The sequence below is a fragment of the Palaemon carinicauda genome, chromosome 26 (genome assembly GCF_036898095.1).
Source record: "Palaemon carinicauda isolate YSFRI2023 chromosome 26, ASM3689809v2, whole genome shotgun sequence".
NCBI classification, from domain to species: domain Eukaryota; kingdom Metazoa; phylum Arthropoda; class Malacostraca; order Decapoda; family Palaemonidae; genus Palaemon; species Palaemon carinicauda.
Genome location: NC_090750.1, coordinates 798953 through 818219, shown reverse-complemented (window position 1 = coordinate 818219; position 19267 = coordinate 798953). Strand labels below are relative to the sequence as shown.

General features: G+C 48.6%; 1 protein-coding gene across 8 annotated transcripts in view; it reads left to right on the top strand.

Annotated features, from left to right (window-relative positions):
• LOC137619466 (zinc finger protein 501-like) overlaps positions 1-19267 on the top strand; it is a 572135-nt gene that overhangs the window by 467952 nt on the left and 84916 nt on the right. For 3 of the 8 annotated variants that reach the window (XR_011039908.1, XR_011039909.1, XR_011039906.1), the window contains one exon: positions 3340-3566. The exons of the other annotated variants lie outside the window; for them this stretch is intronic. The gene's annotated coding sequence lies outside the window, so the exon portion shown is untranslated. Of the gene's footprint in view, positions 1-3339; positions 3567-19267 lie in introns of those variants that run through there. 8 annotated transcript variants of the gene reach the window in all.

The following is a 19267-nucleotide window of genomic DNA, read 5'->3' as shown; positions in this document are numbered from 1 at the left end:
TCAAAATATTTTAGAAATCTATCGAAATATTACCATAATTATAGGTATATTGAATGTTTTTGATAATGCTTTCTGTTGGAAAGCCATAATATTTTAGTTATGGTGGGTTGACTACCGAGTAATACTAATGAAACACGGTCAAAACACGGGAGTTTCTATTTGCTAGGACTTACCTTGCGGAGGTTTTTTATATCAGCGGCCATTTCCTCCTGTGTATATAGAAAATAGACAACAACTAACCTAAACTTCTCCCACCTAACCTAACCTACAAGCCGTGTCCTGACCTACTTACTTATTGGGGGGTGCTAATGCCCCCCTGCGACCCCCCTTACACGGCCGTATACATAGTCTGCCTTCATCATACATACAAGCGGCTGCTATCTTACGTACACCCCTACCGTGCTCACAGAAGACGCGCCTTTCCATATTATTTTCTATGGAGGTATTGTAGCTTGGTTAATAATATTAATAATGTTAATAATTACAAGGCATTGTCCTGTCCCTTGTCCCTGGTATTCATGAGAAACCTTTAAACTGGTTTTATTGAAAGTAATTGCTGCCTTAGTGGCGTTAATTTTGTAATTGACTTTTTGTATTGTTCTTATTATCTTTTTCTCTTCATTGCTCTAATCCGCCAGTACCTGGGATAGGGACATTTTCCAGAGGAAGGTGATGGACTCCTTATTCATTCACAATTCTTCTTTAAGATATCACTACATATTACAAAAGTCCAGATAATAAGCATAAAGTAAGTCTTTGCCGTGAAACACTATCACAATGTCAGTGTGCACAAAGTAATATTCACTTATGTGAAAAAAAAATTGTTGATTTAAGGGTATCCCGGGTCATTAGTGATATTTCACCACTTTTTCTTTTGGCTCTGGAGAGAATGGATGTGCCTGTTCTAACACCATGACATGGCCATGTAGACCTTTGCTTTTCAAATTGCTTTCTCTCTTATTACTGTTGTGATTGTTCTCTTTGATGCTTCTTATGCAGGTGTGTCCAGAAACTGAAGGGCTCGGTTTTGGTACCTTCATGTTGACCGACCCCCACTCCTTGTGTCCGACCTGCAGAGGGCGCTGTTGCAAGCAGGTTTCCACCTGCGACAAGTGTAGGGAGTGATTTGCCTTCCAGAGTTTAGGCGTTGGAGGAAGAAGTCTAAGAGAGACCTTTGCCTTTGGGGTCATCCTCGAACTTCTTTTGTCACCCTGCGACCTCTTCACGAACACGCTTAACTCCTTGGCAACCTCTGGGTACCTGGGACCTTGTTGTTTCTCTTAGGGAAGCCCCTTTTCCCCCATCGTCGGGAAAGTCTTTTTCACTTTCAGATGTGTTGTAGGCTTGGCTGTCCTTGGGTGTTGCTGGACCGCCTTCTAAGGAAGTCTTTCTTAAGCTCCTTCAGCTGGGTGCCCAGAGTAATCCTGTTCCTGCTGCCCCTGTTGTTGCCGTCTCTTCTCCTGTCGACGCATAGTCTGTGTGAAGCCCATCTCTTGCCTTCTCCATCTAGTGTTGTTCATGACCTTCGTACTCGTTTGCCCTCCCTTCGACGGCCACCTGCTGATGGCGAGCCCTCCCATCACCCTCAGACCTCCACGTCTTCTAGGGATCACAGCCCTCTACATTCGTCATCCGCCAGGCAGCGCTCCTGTTCGCAAGATCGCCAATCTTTTCCTCGTTCTCCTGTTCGTGATCGTTAGTGTTCTCAGGATCATCACTTGCCGGCTCGTGCTAGTCACTCCAGTGCTCTTATGACCATCCCCATGGAACGCGGTTTGAATACTCAGGTCTCTTAAGAGACCTTCCTATGAACCATTACGCCAGGCAACTGATCACCACCTGACTTGGAAGACGGTGTTCCTGCTAGCTTTGGGTTCGGCCAAGCGAGTCGGTGACCTTCATGGTCTCTCATACGACATCGCCCATTCAAGGGGATGTGGAGAGGTAACGTTCAGCTTCGTCCCTGAATTTATTGCTAAGACTCAGAACCCGGGAGTAGCGGATCCACGATTCGACTCCTTCCGGATTTCTAGTCTCCGTACTGTAACAGATGACCTACAGACCATCTCTTACTATGCCCAGTGAGGAGTTTGAGGCTGTATCTTAAGAGAACAGCCGCAGCCCGTCCTCGTGTGTGTGCGCTATTCGTCAGCACAGGAAGGACCAAAAGGAGGGTCACCAAGAACACCATCTCAGCGTGGATTCGCAAGGTCATAGATCATGCACTGAATCCAGACCCTCCTCCATCACGTCGCCCCAGAGCTCATGATGTCGGGGGTAGTTGCGTCCCTGGCATTCAAGAGAAACTTTTCAGTGACACAGGTTCTTCAAGCTGGGGTGTGGAATCGTCAGACCACATTCACATCCCACTACCTGCAAGACGTAACCCACTGGAGACTCGATACATTCTCTATCGGTCCTGTGGTGGCTGCACAACAGCTGGTTTAAAACCTCAAGCTCCTTATTGGACAAGTATCAGAAGGTTGATGGCATTGTTACCCTGTTTTAGTCTGCATGAATGAAAAGGTTTGACTGGACCTTATTCTTTTCTTCATTCTCCCCTCTCTTGGGGAAAGCAGCATCCTGGGTTCTCTGCATAGCTGACCTCAAACCACTGCAGGTAAACCATACTCCCTTGTGTACCTAGTATTAAGACTAATACTGTTGCGTCCTCATACCCTGACGAGGTGGTATTGGGAAAGTCCTAGTTACACAGTTTTGCCTTCTAAAGAACTCAGAATAACTTTACCAGGACAGTCACACTTCTACATACCTCAACACACGGCTTGCGTAGGCCGCGGACCTTGCATAGCAAGGTTTTAGAGAGGTGCAGGGACTCCTTATTTTGTGAGTACTGATACACTCAGATAAGGAGCCCCAGGGTAAAGCCAAAAGCCAGATTGACTGGGACGTCCACCCTTCCTAATGGGTGAGTCACCTCTATTAAATAGCGTGATTTGTATTCCAGTTACGGAACAAATGACGAAGTCGTATATAATTTGTATTTTTCCTAACTATACAAACCTTAGCTATTTAAGCAAACTTACCCGCCAGCCTTATCTCCCTTGAAGTCCTACATCCAAGCAAAGTGAGCTCAATCACAGGTGTGTGAGGGGGTTCGGTAGCAAGCTACCCTCCTTACCCCCGCTAAGTAGCGGTGTGGGTAGTTAACCCTTGTTACAAGTTAATGGCTCGTCATTTCAGCTACGCCGAAAGTAATACCCCTATTTAATAGCTAAGGTTTGTATAGTTAGGAAAAATACAAATTATCTACGAATTTGTCATACTGTATTTTCATTGTGGTCTTCTCCAGCTGATTGTAGTTTTCTATTATTTCAGACTTTTCATCTCAAAGGAAGGAATCATCCACCTCTTTCCGCTAAAGCTTGTAAGCTACTGAAGGTCTATGCAAGAGACGTAAGACGGAAAAAGAAAGGGTCATGTCGGAAGTTTTTGTTGTACAGTATGATGTCTGAGAATAGGAAGTTTAGTCTTTATTTCCTCTTTGAAGTCTATTGAAAATAATATTAAGGGGTTTGTCATCTTTTGGTAGAGAGGATGATGAATTCTGAACCACCTTTTGAATTTTCTCTGAAAAGTGAAATTGAAGATCCACTTTCACTTGCAGTCGATCCAGAAAATAATGATACGTCTGGCAGTGTTGCTCTCTTTAATGATGGCGCTCTTTTCTTGGATCCAAAAATGGAAGTCAAAGTAGAGCCAGAAATATTTGATTCTAGCAAAAGCGACTTGAAAAATTCCTACGAGTACGATGCATCAGTGAGTGAAAACGGTTCAGGAAATTGGAAAGGGGATGTCGATGATGAGGAAAGTGTAGACACTAACTTAAGGACAGTTAAGGAAGAGGATAAAGGAAAAGAAAAGGGAAGACTTTCATGTGTAATCAGTGGAAGAGAATTATTACAGAAAGATGTTTTGAATCAGGAGGTGAATCAAATAAAGGAGAAGCAGTTAAAAAAAGGGATCTCTGGGAATATTAACTCCAATGCTCTAGCTAGGAAGCGATGCACATGCAGTGAATGTGGGAAAACTTTTTCTAATAGATTTAATCTAACAGTGCATTTAAGAATTCACACGGGAGAAAAGCCATATAAGTGCGATGTCTGTAGCAAAACATTTACTATAAAATCAAATTTCACTAAACATTTAAGAATTCACACGGGAGAGGAGCCATACAAGTGCGATGTCTGTAGCAAAACATTTTTTTCGAAATTCAATCTTGCTGCACATTCAACAATTCACACGGGAGAGAAGCCATACAAATGTGATGTCTGTAGTAAAATGTTTACTGCAAAAGCAAGTCTCACTGTACATTTAAGATTTCACACGGGAGAGAAGCCATACAAGTGCGATGTCTGTAGTAAAACATTTACCCTGAAACAAAGCCTCACTGTACATTCAAGAGTTCACACAGGAGAAAAGCCATACAATTGCGATGTCTGTCGCAAAACATTTATTAAAAAACAGTGTCTCACTTTACATTTAAGAATTCACACAGGAGAAAAGCCATACAAGTGTGATGTCTGTAGCAAAACATTTACCACGAAACACAACCTCACTGAACATTCAAGAGTTCACACGGGAGAGAGGCCATACAAATGTAATGTCTGTAGCAAAACATTTATTAGAAAACCAAATCTGACTGAACATTTAAGAATTCACACGGGAGAGAGGCCATACAAATGCGATGTCTGTAGCAAATTCTTTACTTGGAAAAAATATCTCACTAAACATAAGAAATCACATGAGCGATCTATTCCAGTGTCATGAATGTGGCAAAACATATAATTGTTCCGTAACCGAAATACAAACCACGCTATTTACATAGGGTTTTCTTTCGGCGTAGCTGAAATGACGAGCCATTAGATTTTTAACGAGGGTTAACTACCTGCCCGCTAGTTAGCAGGGGGTAGGGAAGGGGTAGCTTGCTACCCCTCCCCCTCCCACACACCGGTGAGTTGTCTCACTTCACTTTTGGCTCGGACGAAGTACAGACGTTGCTGTTTTCGTCCTCGTTAATGACAGCCTTAATTTGTTTTTCTTTGCTTTTTCTAGTTTCTGTGTGTTTGGAAGTTGGCCTCAACTGTTATCGTCGTTATGCGCAAGTGCCCTGGAATCGATGGCCGCCCTTGTGGGACCTTCATGTCTGCGGAGGACACCGATCCTCACACCCTTTGCCCGCAGTGCCGAGGCTGACGGTGTGATAGGGAGAATACTTGTAGTGAGTGTAGGGAGTGGTCTGCCTCCCAGTGGGAAAAGTTCGGTCGTCGGCGCATGAAGAAGTCCAAGAGAGACCGTTCTCCTTCAGGGGCAACCTTGAAGAAGGAAGGCTCTAAGGACTCCTCTTCCGCCGCCCGAACCTCCTCCGAAGCTCCCACTCGATCGGTCTCTCCTGAGAGACTGCCGAGTGGTAGCGTAGGCCCTAGTGGTGTTTCCTGACCTCTGGGTGCGGGAGAGGGCGTTGCCTCCCTTAGCGTGGCAGCTCCCTCTTCTCCTCTGGGGGAGGATAATTTGGAATTTGATGAATATGACCAAACTGTGTCTAATAATGATTTGTTCCAGCTTTGGGCTTCCTTGGGGCTTAAGGGCTCGCCCTCCAAGGAAGCCCTGTTTGACCTGATCCAGTTGGGGGCTGCGGTCAAACAGTCGCCGGTAATACCGGAGGTATTCCCTTCGGATTTTGTCGACACTGTTTTGGCCGAGCCTTCCGACAGGTCTGGTCAAACCCTTGATACTGCTCCTGTTGCGGACGTTGCTGATGGCTCTCCGCCCCCCTCCGAAGATCCTCCGAGGGGGGAGGGGAGTCCCACGGTCTCTCCTGTGGGCGGGTCTTCCTCTCGGGGGAGCGCGCTTACTCCTCTTCGGAGGACTGATGACCCGGACGCCCTTCCTCGTGGTCGTATTCGACGTAAGGCCCATCGGCCTCTCCGCAGCAGAGGACTTCCTTCTCCCTATAAGGGAGTGAAGAGGCGCCTCTTTGGGTCGTCCTCTCCTGTTCCTCCCCCTAAGGAGGAGCCCTCCCGTCAGGAGCAGACCATCGCAGCAGCGACCCTTGACCTCTCCGCGGATCGTTCGCGATCCCCTACGCCTGCCAGACCTTCCGACCTGCCTTCTCCGTTCCTGGCTGCAGATGCGCTTTGGGCGCCTTCTCACCCTATTATCCAACAGGCACCGATCCCTCCGGGGAAAAGGGACTCTACTCATGGTGTGGGTAAGTCCCTTGCACATCAGGATTCCCCTGTGCGCCTACCTGCGCGATCACGTGCAGAAGCGCACAAGCGCTCCCCAGAGTTACAGTCTTCGGACTTAACTCGCCAGCGATCTCCTGCTCGCCAGCGCTCTCCTACGAAGCAGCGCCCTCATGTTCCTGATGTGCGCAAGGCGCGCCCTCGTTCTCCTGTGCGCAGCCGCGCTACTGCTCAGCCTGTGCCTGATGCGCGCCAAGCGCGCCAACAATCACCACCGCGTCCACGATCGCCAGATCTGGACTTAGGCAAGGGTTCCATCCCGTCGCCTCGCCCACGCTCCTCTGTGCGCCCTTCGGCTCCGGCGCAACAGCAAGCCAAAGCTCCTGTTCGCGAGCGTTCACCTGCGCGTTTGTCTCCGTCCACCTCTTCTGATGTGCGTAGTAGTCTTACTATGCGCCAACGATCTTCTGCGCGCCCACGCGATCACTCGCCTGTGCGCGAACGCTCTTCTGAGTACCATCGCCCCCTTAAGGCTGATCGCCCCAGGTCTCCGACTCGCCTGTGCGCAGTCGTTCGCCCGTCCGTGGTACGTGCCGTCGTTCTCCGGAGCACACGCGTCATCGCTCGTCAACGCGCCAGTGTTCTTCAATGCGCCAGCGCTCCCCGCCTGGCAAACGCTCGCCAAGTCGCTCGCGGCTTTTTTCGCCCGAACATCGCCGGTCTCCTACGCGCCGTCATCGCTCGCCTAGTGCTCAGCGCACTCCCTCACCTACGCGATCACGTGCCCCTTCACGTGCGCGCCAACGCGTTTCCTCACCAACACGACCGCTCGCCAACGCGCCATCGTGTCTCTTCGCCTGCGCGCCCACGCGCCATCTCGCCCGCGCGCCCACGCGCCATCTCGCCCGCGCGCCCTCGCGCCCCCTCGCCCGCGCCCCCTCGCCCGCGAGCGAACGCACCCACACGCATTCTTCCACACGCGACAATGCGACCGTGCGCAATTCCTCGAATGGCTTTTCACGTGAGAGCCGCCGCGATCCCCATTCTCGCAGGGATCATCTGCGCGGCCAACTGATAGGGACGCGGACTTCCAGATCAGCCTCTGAATCGCCACCGCGCAAGCGTAGGATCACCTACCAGGACCAGGAAGGATCTACGGAGAGGTCCATGCAACATTCTTTTTCTAATTCATTTCAGGCAGGCCCCGTGGTGTCCACTCCAAAGGGTCAGGAGATCCCCTTCCCTCCAGCGGGGATAACTGACACTGCGTCAGTTACCCGTCAGCCTTGGTTCCGTCACATAATGAACGCAGTGGTTCAGGCTGTGAAGCCTGCCCTCGTTGATATGGGACTTAAACCAACGGCAGACTCATCCCCGCTGAAGAGAAGGAGAGGAGTGGACTTCGCAGTGACTTCTCCTCGGGAGAAGTTGGCTCCCAAGAGGTCGGTCCTTAGGACTCCTACGCCTTCTCCTTCGCGTGCTGTTTCTCCGTCTCCTGTGGACGGTGTGGTCCAGTCCTCAGAAGAGTTCAGCGAGGAAGGGTTGTCCCCCACAGCACCAATGGGAGGAACTCCTCCTCTTCGAAGAGAAGCTTCGCGCGAGGAACCCCCCTTCCGGACCTCTTTGCTGGAGTCCTGTATTCCTCCTAGGAGGGAGCCCAAGGACTCCAAGACGATTCCTAAATCGTCATCCAGGATCCGTCCAGAGCCAACTAGACCCCGGGAGAACGTCCACGTATCTCCCCAAGATGAGCCTTTGGGGACCGGAGACTTAGCTGCCAGTCCGCAAGGAGGAGATCAGTTTGAGTTGGAGCACGCTTTCTGGTAGGCCCTAGGCTTGATGAGGCAACTCAACAAGTTTAAGGACCCGGAGACTGCCCCTCGTGAGGGCAAGGACACGGTGCTAGACCAAGTCTACGGCACCCAGAAACCCCCTAAGTCCAGCGCAGCTTTGCCTTGGTCCAAAGGGGTGAAAGGGGCCAGGGACAGGGTCGAAGCCCAGCTCTCCGAGCTCGCCTCCTCTGGTCGTTCTTCTGCCGGGTTCAAACTCCTCCCTCCTCCTCGAGTACATCAGAGGAGGTACTTTGAGATCATGGGGGAGTCCAGTATGGCCCTTCCGCTCCACCATGCCGTGGAAGAGCTGACCAGGGGAACTCCTCTCGAGAAGCTCTCCGCCCGGCAGGTGACGTTCTCGGCGTCGGAGATCCTGAACCTTGAGAAGGTCGCGAAGAGTGCCATGCAGGCAACTTCGTGGCTAGACGTTTGGCTGGGATCTCTGGGCATCCTTTTGCGCTCTGAGGATCTGTCCAAGGAGAGCAATAGGAAGGCTTTGGAGACCTTCCTACTCTCGGGCACGCGTTCGATCGAGTTGCTCGCTTACCAGGTTGCTAACCTGTGGGCTAACTCGATCCTCAAGCGTCGCGACGCAGTGACCGTGAGGTTCCATCCGAAGGTCCCCGCCGTGGACGTCTGCAGGCTCAGGCACTCCCCCGTCACTGGGAGGGATCTGCTTGAGCCCAAGGACATAGAACGAACAGCTGAGAGGTGGAGGAGATCGAATCAAGATTCTCTCCTCCAGAGGGCCCTGACATCTCGGCCCGACAAGCCTCTGGCACCTCAACAGCAACAGCAGCCTCGCAAGACTCCGAAGCAGGCTCCGGCAGCTAAGACAGGGGTGTCTAAGCCGCAGCCCTTTCAGACCAAGGACAGAAGGCGCGGCAAGTCCTCTAGGGGAGGAAAGAATCCTAGGGGCAGCGGCCGAGGCCGCAAGCGCTAGGATCGGCAATCCCCCTGCGTGTCCACCTGTGGAGGGATGCCTGAAAAGTTGCGTGATCGGCCAAGGTTATCGCGTCCCATTCACGACATCTCCACCTCCCCTGATAGCGAATCCAGTGTCGCTGAACTCCTATGCCATGGGATCGGCAAAGGGGTTAGCCCTTCGGGCAGAAGTCGAGACCATGCTCAAGAAGGATGCTCTCCAGGAGGTTGACAACGGCTCTCCAGGCTTCTTCAGTCGACTCTTTCTTGTAAAGAAGGCGTCTGGAGGCTGGAGACCGGTCATCGATCTCTCAGCCCTGAACAAGTTTGTCAAACAAACTTCGTTCAGCATGGAGACAGCAGACATGGTCAGACTTGCAGTGAGACCGCAAGACTTCATGTGCACACTGGATCTGAAGGACGCGTACTTCCAGATCCCAATCCATCCGTCTTCCAGGAAGTACTTGAGATTCAGCCTAGACAGCAAGATCTACCAGTTCAAGGTGCTGTGTTTTGGTCTCTCCACAGCACCCCAGGTGTTCACCAAGGTGTTCACACTGATTTCGTCTTGGGCGCACAGGAATGGCATACGTCTCCTCCGTTATCTGGACGACTGGCTGCTCCTGGCAGACTCGGAGTCGACCCTTCTTCGACACCGGGACAGGCTTCTGGAGGTTTGCCGAGATCTGGGAATCATGGTAAATCTCGAGAAGTCCTCTCTGCTTCCGACGAAACGACTGGTATATCTAGGCATGATATTAGACACCAATCTCCACAAAGCCTTTCCATCAGACGACAGGATAGCAAGTTTGAGGAGGGTCGCAGAACCTTTCCTCAGGCGGGAAGAGTTTCCGGCCCAATCTTGGTTACGTCTTCTAGGTCACCTCTCCTCCTTGGCACGTCTAGTTCCGAACGGCCGCCTCAGGATAAGATCCCTGCAATGGCGGCTAAAGTCCCGGTGGAATCAGGGCTCCGATTCCCCGGACTTTCTGGTTCCTATAGGACCCACGGAACTGACGGATTTTCGGACGCGTCAAAAGAAGGGGCCCCATATTCTGAACCAAAGGATCTCAGGCCTCTGGTCAGAATCAGAAAAGTACCTCCACATCAACCTGCTAGAAATGAAGGCCGTTTTCCTGGCTCTTCAACAGTTCCAATGGACCCTGGCGGGCCACTCCGTGGTGGTGATGAGCGACAAAACCATGGTAGTAGCTTACATCAACAAGCAGGGAGGTACCTTTTCTCAACAGCTATCCCATCTTGCAGTAGAGATTCTGAGGTGGTCTGAAGCCCACTCGGTCACACTTTTGGCTCGCTTCATTCCGGGCAAGAGGAATGTGCTCGCCGACAGTCTGAGCAGAGTGACGCTGATAGTGAGTACCGAGTGGTCTTTGGATCCTCAGATAGCCAACAAAGTCCTGACTTTGTGGGGTTCCCCGACAGTGGATCTGTTTGCGACAGCCTTGAATTTCAAGCTGCCCATGTACTGCTCTCCAGTCCCGGACCCCAAGGCTCTCTGGTAAGATGCTTTTCAGCAGAGGTGGGACAACATCGACGTTTACGCCTTCCCACCATTCTGTCTGATGAGAAGGGTGCTCAACAAGACCAGACTATCGGTCAATCTCTCCATGACTCTTGTAGCTCCGCTGTGGCATCACGCGGAATGGTTCCCGGACCTTATCCAGTTCCTGACGGAGCTTCCGAGGGAACTCCCCCCACGACACGAGCTACTCAGACAACCACACTGCAACATCTTCCACAAAGCTGTAGCGTCGCTTCGGCTTCACGCCTGGAGACTATCCAGCGTCTGCTCACGGAGAAAGGATTTTCGCAACAGGTTGCGGACAGGATGTCTCCCCACCTGCGCAAGTCCTCTATCGGAGTCTACCAGGCGAAGTGGAAAGTCTTCTGTGGTTGGTGTCGTGGGAGGGGTATCCCTCCGCTCGATGCCACTATTCCAGCAATAGCGGAGTTCATTATGTATTTACGGGAGGAAATGCGCCTTTCAGTTCCGGCGGTGAAAGGCTATCGCTCAGCCTTAAGCCTGGCTTTTAGGCTGAAAGGAGTGGACATTTCGTCTTCGTTAGAACTTTCTCTACTCATACGCAGCTATGAGCTTACATGCCCTCAGTCAGAAGTAAGACCTCCTCCTTGGAACGCGGTTCAGGTCCTCAGGGCTCTGAAGAGAGCCCCGTTTGAACCATTACGCCAGGCGTCTGATCGCCACCTGTCTTGGAAGACGGCTTTCCTGCTCGCTTTGGCCTCAGCCAAGCGAGTCAGTGAACTTCATGGTCTTTCTTATGACGTCACCCATTCAAGGGGAGGGGGGGAAGTAACATTCAGGTTCGTCCCTGAGTTTGTTGCCAAGACTCAGAATCCTGGGGTGTCAGACCCTAGGTTCGACTCCTTTGGGGTAACGAGTCTTCGTTCTGTACCAAGTGACCCAGACCATCTGTTACTTTGCCCAGTGAGGAGTCTGAGGCGTTACTTGAAAAGAACAGCTGCAGTCTGTCCTCATGTGCAAGCGTTATTCGTAAGCACAGGAAGGACGAAGTAGAGGGTCACCAAGAACACCATCCCCGCCTGGATCCGGAAGGTTATTCAACACGCCTTGAATCCTGACCCTCCTCCGTCACATCGCCCTAGAGCGCACGATGTCAGAGGCATCGGTACGTCACTGGCTTTCAAGAGAAATTTCTCTGTGACGCAGGTCTTGCAAGCTGGGGGGTTTAAGCGCCAAACGACCTTCACAGCCCACTACCTGCATGACGTGACCCACAGGAGCCTCGATACCTTCTCTATTGGCCCTGTGGTGGCTGCACAACAGCTGGTCTAACCTCAGGCTCCTTAATGGACAGGTAGCAGAAGGTTGGGGGCATTGTTACCCGGTGTTAGTCTGCGTGATTGAAAGAATATGTCTGGCCCTTACTTCTTTCTTCATTCTCCCTTCCCTTGGGGAAAGCAGCAGCCTGGTCTTTGCATAGCTGACCTCATCCTCTGCAGGTAAACCATGCTCCTGTGTGATCCTAGTATTACCTGTAATACTGTTTGCGTCCCCCATACCCTGACGAGGTGGTATTTGGAACGTCCTAGCCCAGATTTCTATCTAAAGAACTCCAGGTCAACTTCCTAGGACGAGTCACAACTTCCTCCACACACAACTTATGTAGGCCACACGTTCGTAGCAAGCAACGATAAGTGCGAGGTGCAGGGACCCCCTTTCTCGAGTGCTGCTCACTCGGATTTCGGGTCCCCCGGGTAAAAGCCAAAGCCAGTAAGGGTGGGGCCTTTTCGCCCTTCCTAAGGGGTAAGTCACCCTATGTAAATACCGTGGTTTGTATTTCGGTTACGGAGCAAATGACAAATTCGGAGATAATTTGTATTTTTCCTAACCATACAAACCTTAGTCAAGTCCTACCTCTAAGTGAAGTGAGACAACTCACCGGTGTGTGGGGGGGGGGAGGGGTAGCAAGCTACCCCTTCCCTACCCCCTGCTAACTAGCGGGGGGTAGTTAACCCTTGTTAAAAATCTAATGGCTCGTCATTTCAGCTACGCTGAAAGAAAACCCTATGTAAATAGCTAAGGTTTGTATGGTTAGGAAAAATACAAATTATCTCCGAATTTGTCATTTTAAAATAGAGACTCGATAAACATTTAAGAACTCACATGGAAGAAAAACCATTCATGCGCACGGACTGTGGCAAAGCATTTTGGTCTGAAGGTTTCCTCAAGAATCATCATAGAAGGAGGTGCTATAAAATCTGATATTGTATTCTGGAATAAAGGAGAAAAAACAGCAAAGATTATAGATGTGAGAGTTCTTACCCCTTCGCACGATTGCCCAGGCCGTTAGCTCTCAGAGTCGACGAGGTGAAATGATGCCTCCAAACAGCTCATGCGAAGCATAGAGTAACACGTCAGGTCAGGCAATACCCAGTTAGTTTTTTGGACTTACACCCACCTAACGGTGAGTCTCCACTGTAAATATCATTAGGGTTTGTATGTAGTGCAGTAATAAATGACAAATTTGGAAAAAATTTGCATTTTCCCTATGTATACAATCCTGGAGCTCTTAACACATACTGGTCCCGCCATCACCTTCCCCCAGGAAGTCCTGCCGCAATTGCAAAGAGACGTTCAGTTACAAGTGGTGGTGTGAGCAGAGTGGTTGGTCCAACTCTCGCTCTCCCTTCGCTAAGTAGCTAAAAGTTTTACAGCTAGTTCCAGCTGTTGCCAAAATGCATCTCCTCTGTAAAAAGCTCCAGGTTTGTATAGTTAGGAAAAATTCAAATTATTTTCAAATATGTCATTTTAGCATAATTATTACTATTAGAAGCCAAGGGATAAAAGCAAATAGCTACTAGCCCAAGGGACCAAATAGTTGACAGTCTGGTGCAGTGAAGAAATAGGAATGTAAAGAATAAACTATATAAGAGAAAAATTAGATTATTTTAAGATAGATAACAATGTTTAATAAATAAGCATTATAAAAACCAGGAAATGAAACATCGCCAACAGAAAAAACATTTGTACTAAGTTTGAACTTGTAAATATCTGCTGATTTAGTTTCAGGGCCAATAGTTGATTGGCTTGGTCTCAGCCTAAATAAAGCTTAGAGAATAATATACAGCATTAAGCCATTTGAAACAATGTTGGTGACATTGTCTCTTTTTGAAAGTAATACTGGATGATTCTACCTGCTTCTTGTACTGTAGTGAAGTTATGAATGTTAGTTGGAAGGAAGAATCAAAATCCAGTCTACTTGTACTGGAATGTGAAGCCATGCAATTATTTACTAAGTACTATGGTTTGGTGATAGCTTCATTTTGGGGGTTTGAATATAAGTATAGTAATAAGATAGAAAAGTATCATTGTTTTTAAGATTTATGTGATTTTGTTGATGTAATCTCTTTTATGGTCTTAGTGATTATTTTAGGTTATATAAGTTTCATTGGATTGGCCTTGAGAGGAGAATCTTCATTAAAATATCTAAATATTTGGTTTCTCTTTCATTTCCACAATTGTTCTTCTCAAACATTTCAGTCTGCATTGGCCTTTCTGGAGAGAGAGTATCTCGTCAAACGATTTTACAGCATTCTTAGTACAGTACTGTATTCAGGTTTCACAAGAATGAAGTTAAGATTTAAAGATATTTTGCTGAGTAATATTCCAAGTCCAAGGGCTGGGTCTTCTGGGTAAAATCCATAACCCAATTTTTTTAAATATCTAACTTAGCCGGTGAATATATAGCTGCAACTCTGTTGCTCGACAGACAAACTCTACGGGAAAAACTCGCCAGCGATCACTACACAGGTTGCGGGTGTGCCCAACAGCGCCATCTGTCGACCAGATACCCAGCTCTTATGTAAACAAAGACTCAATTTTCTCTCTGTCGACGTGTCGACAAGACGTACTTTACTCGCTGTTGAAACCTGGAGTTTTTCCCATCATATTTGGTGAAGTACTATATTCTGGTTTGAGCTTTCGCAGTGCAGGTGTTTTATCTTCATCTTAAATCTTGAACTCGTTTTGGATAGATTTAATTTTGGTGACAAAGAGAGTATGGACTTTCTTTCACTTTTAAATGGCCGACCCTTCCCTTAGACGGAAGTGTGTTTAGGCTTTTAGTAATTATCTTATCACGTTATAAATTAATTATAGATTTTCCTCTTCGATTAACTTTCCATTTATAATAAACATTAAAATAAATTTTAATGTTTTGTTTATATGCGACCTTTCCTGAGAGTAGGCGGTCCTAACTTGGAAACCGAAGTTAATCAACGTTGAGCCCTTTATATCGTAAATAGCTTTTAAAGAGCTAAGGATTTAAAACTTTTTAAATGAAATATTTTATGAAAGAATTTCTTTGAATAGTCTTCGTACCTTTTTCAAAGATGAATTAACGTTTAGTTTATTTATGCTACGCAGTTGTTGACGTTCAGGACGTTCAACATGCGCTCTATCGTTACGATAGAGAGAGAGTGTATTACGGTTTCACTTTGCAGAAAGAGTAAATCGATTCTGACGTTTTGTTCATTCTTTCTAAGCTTAAATGTTTTAAATTCTATTTTAAAGGAACTTTTTAATTGAAAAACCTTTCAGTTTTTTCCTTTGGTCAAATAACATGTTTTTTTGACGAAATGTAATTGGGCTCTTCTTTTAGGTGCGAAATCAAGAGAGAAAGAGAGAGAGAGATAGAGACGGAGGGAGAGAGAGGAGAGAAAACGTTCCGTTCAAGCGGGTAACGTTGTTCTCAAGTTGCTCTCGTCCCTAGTCTCGGTACGGGGAGTTTTTATTCTCGTCCCCAGGCTATGTGCGGTTAGAGATTGAAAACGTAGTTTTGAAGGAACTATTGTTTAGTCTCTTCCCCAGCCACTGAAATTTTTATCTTAAAATATGTTTTCTGTTTTTTGCTGGTATTAATGAGCTTGCATTATACGACTGATTTCGCAATTACTACCTTTTGATAAGGGTAGAATTGCGTGCTTCAGGTAGAAATCAGTAAAAGTTTCGATTTCAGTGAAATAAGTGCAAAACAGAAAATCGAAGTGATAAAGTGATATTGCGCAAAGTGTTACAGTGTTGCGTCCGAGGGTTCGTCTGTTCGTGCCTGTCGTTCACCTAGTCCGGGACCTCTTGCAAGCTCCCAAACAGGGGAGAAGTAATGTCGAACGACTTATGGGTTCGAGAGGCCTTGATCAACGAACAGACGTTTCCCACTATGGTATCAGGTGTATCTTACCAAGATCTCCCCTACCATAAGACGAGAGAGACGTTTTTTCTCCTCGTCATCCGAAGGCTTTTCGCATAAGAAACCTGTCACAAGGTTTCGAAGCCCTTAAGCGAAAGTCAGTCCTTTCAGGACAGGTCCAGCGTCCTGGTTACAGCCATTAGGATAGCTCTGACCCTATGCAGTCATCGGATAACTGCTCGCCGCCTAACAAAAGCGTAACACAGACTCCGAGAGTCTTTTTTGTTGGCAAAGTGTTGCGGTAACAGACGTTACCCTCGTCTCTTACCACAACCATTTCCGTTGATCCTTAATGGGTTGTATGGCAAGACATGCAGAATATGCTTGCCTCCCTTATGGAAGACTATTCTGCCGATTAGTCCGTTGAGTCTAGCCGTTTATCTCATCGATATCCTGGCTTTCAGCCAACCTAACGTTCCTTTGTGCTTCCTGTTGACGTTGGCGTAGCTAAGTCACGTCAGTCAGGTTGTTTAGAACCACACTCGATTCGGTCTCGTGTGGATTTTCAGCCGCATTTGGACGTTAGGCCACTTGCTGATGCTCCTGTTGACGTTCAAGACGTTCGCTAAAAATCGGAGTTGACTTGTTTTGACGCTGTGCGTCAACCTCCGCATTCTAGAGTTGTTTTGACTGCTCAGTCTAGGCAGTCAAAGCAGTCTCGAGTGGACGCTGTGCGTCCTCACGCACCTGTTGTGGTTGACAGTTCAGTTGTTGACAGTTCACAGACTGTCAAGCAGTTACATGACGTTGCGTTCTGGTCCGCTACTAATGCACCAGTGAGTGTGGACTCTGCTTGTAAAGCATTGCCACCACGGTAGGTCTCTCCCTTGCTTGAGACTCAGCTTTTATCGGACAAGGTTCCTGTAGATGAGGAAGTTGCTGTTCCCCCTCCTACTGATATTCCCTTGAGGACTCTGTCAGATGGAGAGGAGCCTAAAGCTGCTTAGCCCTCTATGGACTTTAATTAAATCATGATGATTTTTTTTTAAGGATCTTTGTCCGGATCTTTTTGTAACTGCTGCTCCTCGTTCGCCTAAACGTCAGAGCTTACACTAGGCCTAGCTACTTCGAAGCCGTTGTTTTTAAGCTAGTGCTCTCTCGCTCTCCTAGAGAGCTTTACGTTGGCTAGGCGACTGGTTTATCACCAGGAGGAGTTTGGGGGATACAGCCTTTGCTTTCCCTTCTTTTAAACTGGCTTATAGAGCGAGAGACTGATATGCCACGAGAGAAGTTCTCGGCTTGGGAGTTCATGCCTCTGCCCAGATAGACTTCTCAAATCTCGTAGACTCTCCCTGGCGCCTGGCCAGGAGACGCTCCAAGTTTTTTACAGGTCAACTTCACAGCTGTTTTTGAGCCTTTGAAGTTTTGCTGTACAATTATGTCATGCATAAACAAGGCTTTCAGGGATGGAAAGCGGTACCGCCTCAGTCGCTAACCCCCTCTGTTGCCGCACCTGCTCCCGTAGACCCTAAATGGGCTTTGCTGCAAGACATGCAGTCCAAGCTTGCGTCCTTGATAGAGGACTTTAATGCGGAGAAGGTTGCTGCCGAACCTTCTGGCCAACAACCTTCCAACCGGTCGGTTGTGTGCCCTGTTGACGCTGAGGTAACCTTCTCGCGTCTGCCAGTTGAGGTGGTTCCTCCACCGATGCGACCCAGTGTGGGTTGCCAGCCGCACGTTGACGTTAAGCGACGCTCGGAGGTGGTTGTTGACGTTCAGGACGTTCAACAACCAGCAGAGGTGACTTGTTTTGATGCAGTGCGTCAACCTCAGCAACCCGGTATGGTGTTGACTGCACAACCCGACGGTCTAGACAGTCTCGGGTGGACGCTGTGCTTCCTCGCGCACCCATGGTTGTTGACAGTTCACAGACTGTGCAGCAGTTCCATGATGTTGCGTCCGGCTCCGTCACGCTTGCACCAGTGAGACCGGACTCAGCGAGCCAGACGTTGCCCACTCCGTAGCCGTTTCCTCATCAGTTTTCGGATGAGGAACCCTCTGATGAGGACGTTGCTGAACAACAAGACGATCAGCCCCCAGAATAGATCAAGCCCTGCTATCCATCCAGAAGATGCTGAAGAAGGAACGCTGCTCAGTCAAGCTGTGGATGAGTCTGGTAGGGACGCTGTCATCCGTGGAACAATTTGTGTCACTAGGAAGACTACACCTCCGTCCTCTTCAATACCATCTAGCTTTTCACTGGAAAAAGGACAAGACGCTAGAAGCGGTCTCGATCCCGGTTTCCGAAAAGATAAAGTCTTGTCTGACTTGGTGGAAGGACAATATCAACCTAAGAGAGGGTCTTCCCCTGGCTGTTCAGACTCCCAACCACGTTCTCTTCTCGGACGCATCGGACGTGGGCTGGGGCGCGACACTAGACGGTCGGGAATGCTCAGGACTGTGGAACTCGAGTCAGAGGAGCATGCATATCAACTGCAAGGAGCTGTTGGCAGTACATCTGGCCTTGAAAAGCTTCAAGTCTCTCCTTCGAGGCAAAGTGGTGGAAGTTAACTCGGACAACACCACGGCCTTGGCGTACATCTCCAAACAAGGAGGTACTCACTCACTGACGTTGTACGAGATCGCAAGGGACCTGCTCATCTGGTCAAAAGGTCAAGACATCTCCCTAGTAACGAGGTTCATCCAAGGCGACTTGAACGTCATAGCAGATTGTCTCAGTCGGAAAGGGCAAGTAATTCCAACCGAATGGACCCTCCACAAGGATGTGTGCAAGAGACTTTGGGCCACTTGGGGTAAACCATCCATAGATCTCTTTGCAACCTCGCTGACCAAGAGGCTTCCAATCTATTGCTCTCCAGTCCCGGACCCAGCAGCAATACATATAGATGCTTTCCTCCTAGATTGGTCACATCTGGATCTCTACGCATTCCCACCGTTCAAGATTGTCAACAAGGTACTGCAGAAGTTCGCCTCTCACGAAGGGACAAGGTTGACGTTAGTTGCTTCCCTCTGGCCCGCGAGAGAATGGTTCACCGAGATACTTCGATGGTTAGTAGACGTTCCCAGAAGTCTTCCTCTAAGGGTAGACCTTCTACGTCAGCCACACGTAAAGAAGGTACTCAAAGCCTCCACGCTCTTCGTCTGACTGCCTTCAGACTATCGAAAGACTCTCGAGAGCTAAAGACTTTTCGAAGGAAGCAGCCAGTGCGATTGCTAGAGCAAGGAGAGCGTCTTCCATTAGAGTCTACCAATCGAAGTGGGAAGTCTTCCGAGACTGGTGCAAGTCAGTTTCTGTATCCTCGACCAGTACCTCTGTAGCTCAAATAGCTGATTTTCTCTTATACCTGAGAAAAGGACGATCCCTTTCAGCTCCCACTATCAAGGGCTACAGAAGCATGTTGGCATCGGTCTTCCGGCATAGAGGCTTAGATCTTTCCAAACATAAAGATCTGCAAGACCTCCTTAAGTCTTTTGAGACCACCAAGGAGCGTCGTTTGGCTACCCCTGGATGGAATTTAGACGTGGTACTAAGATTCCTCATGTCAGACAGGTTGGAGCCGTTACAATCAGCCTCCCTGAAAGATCTCAC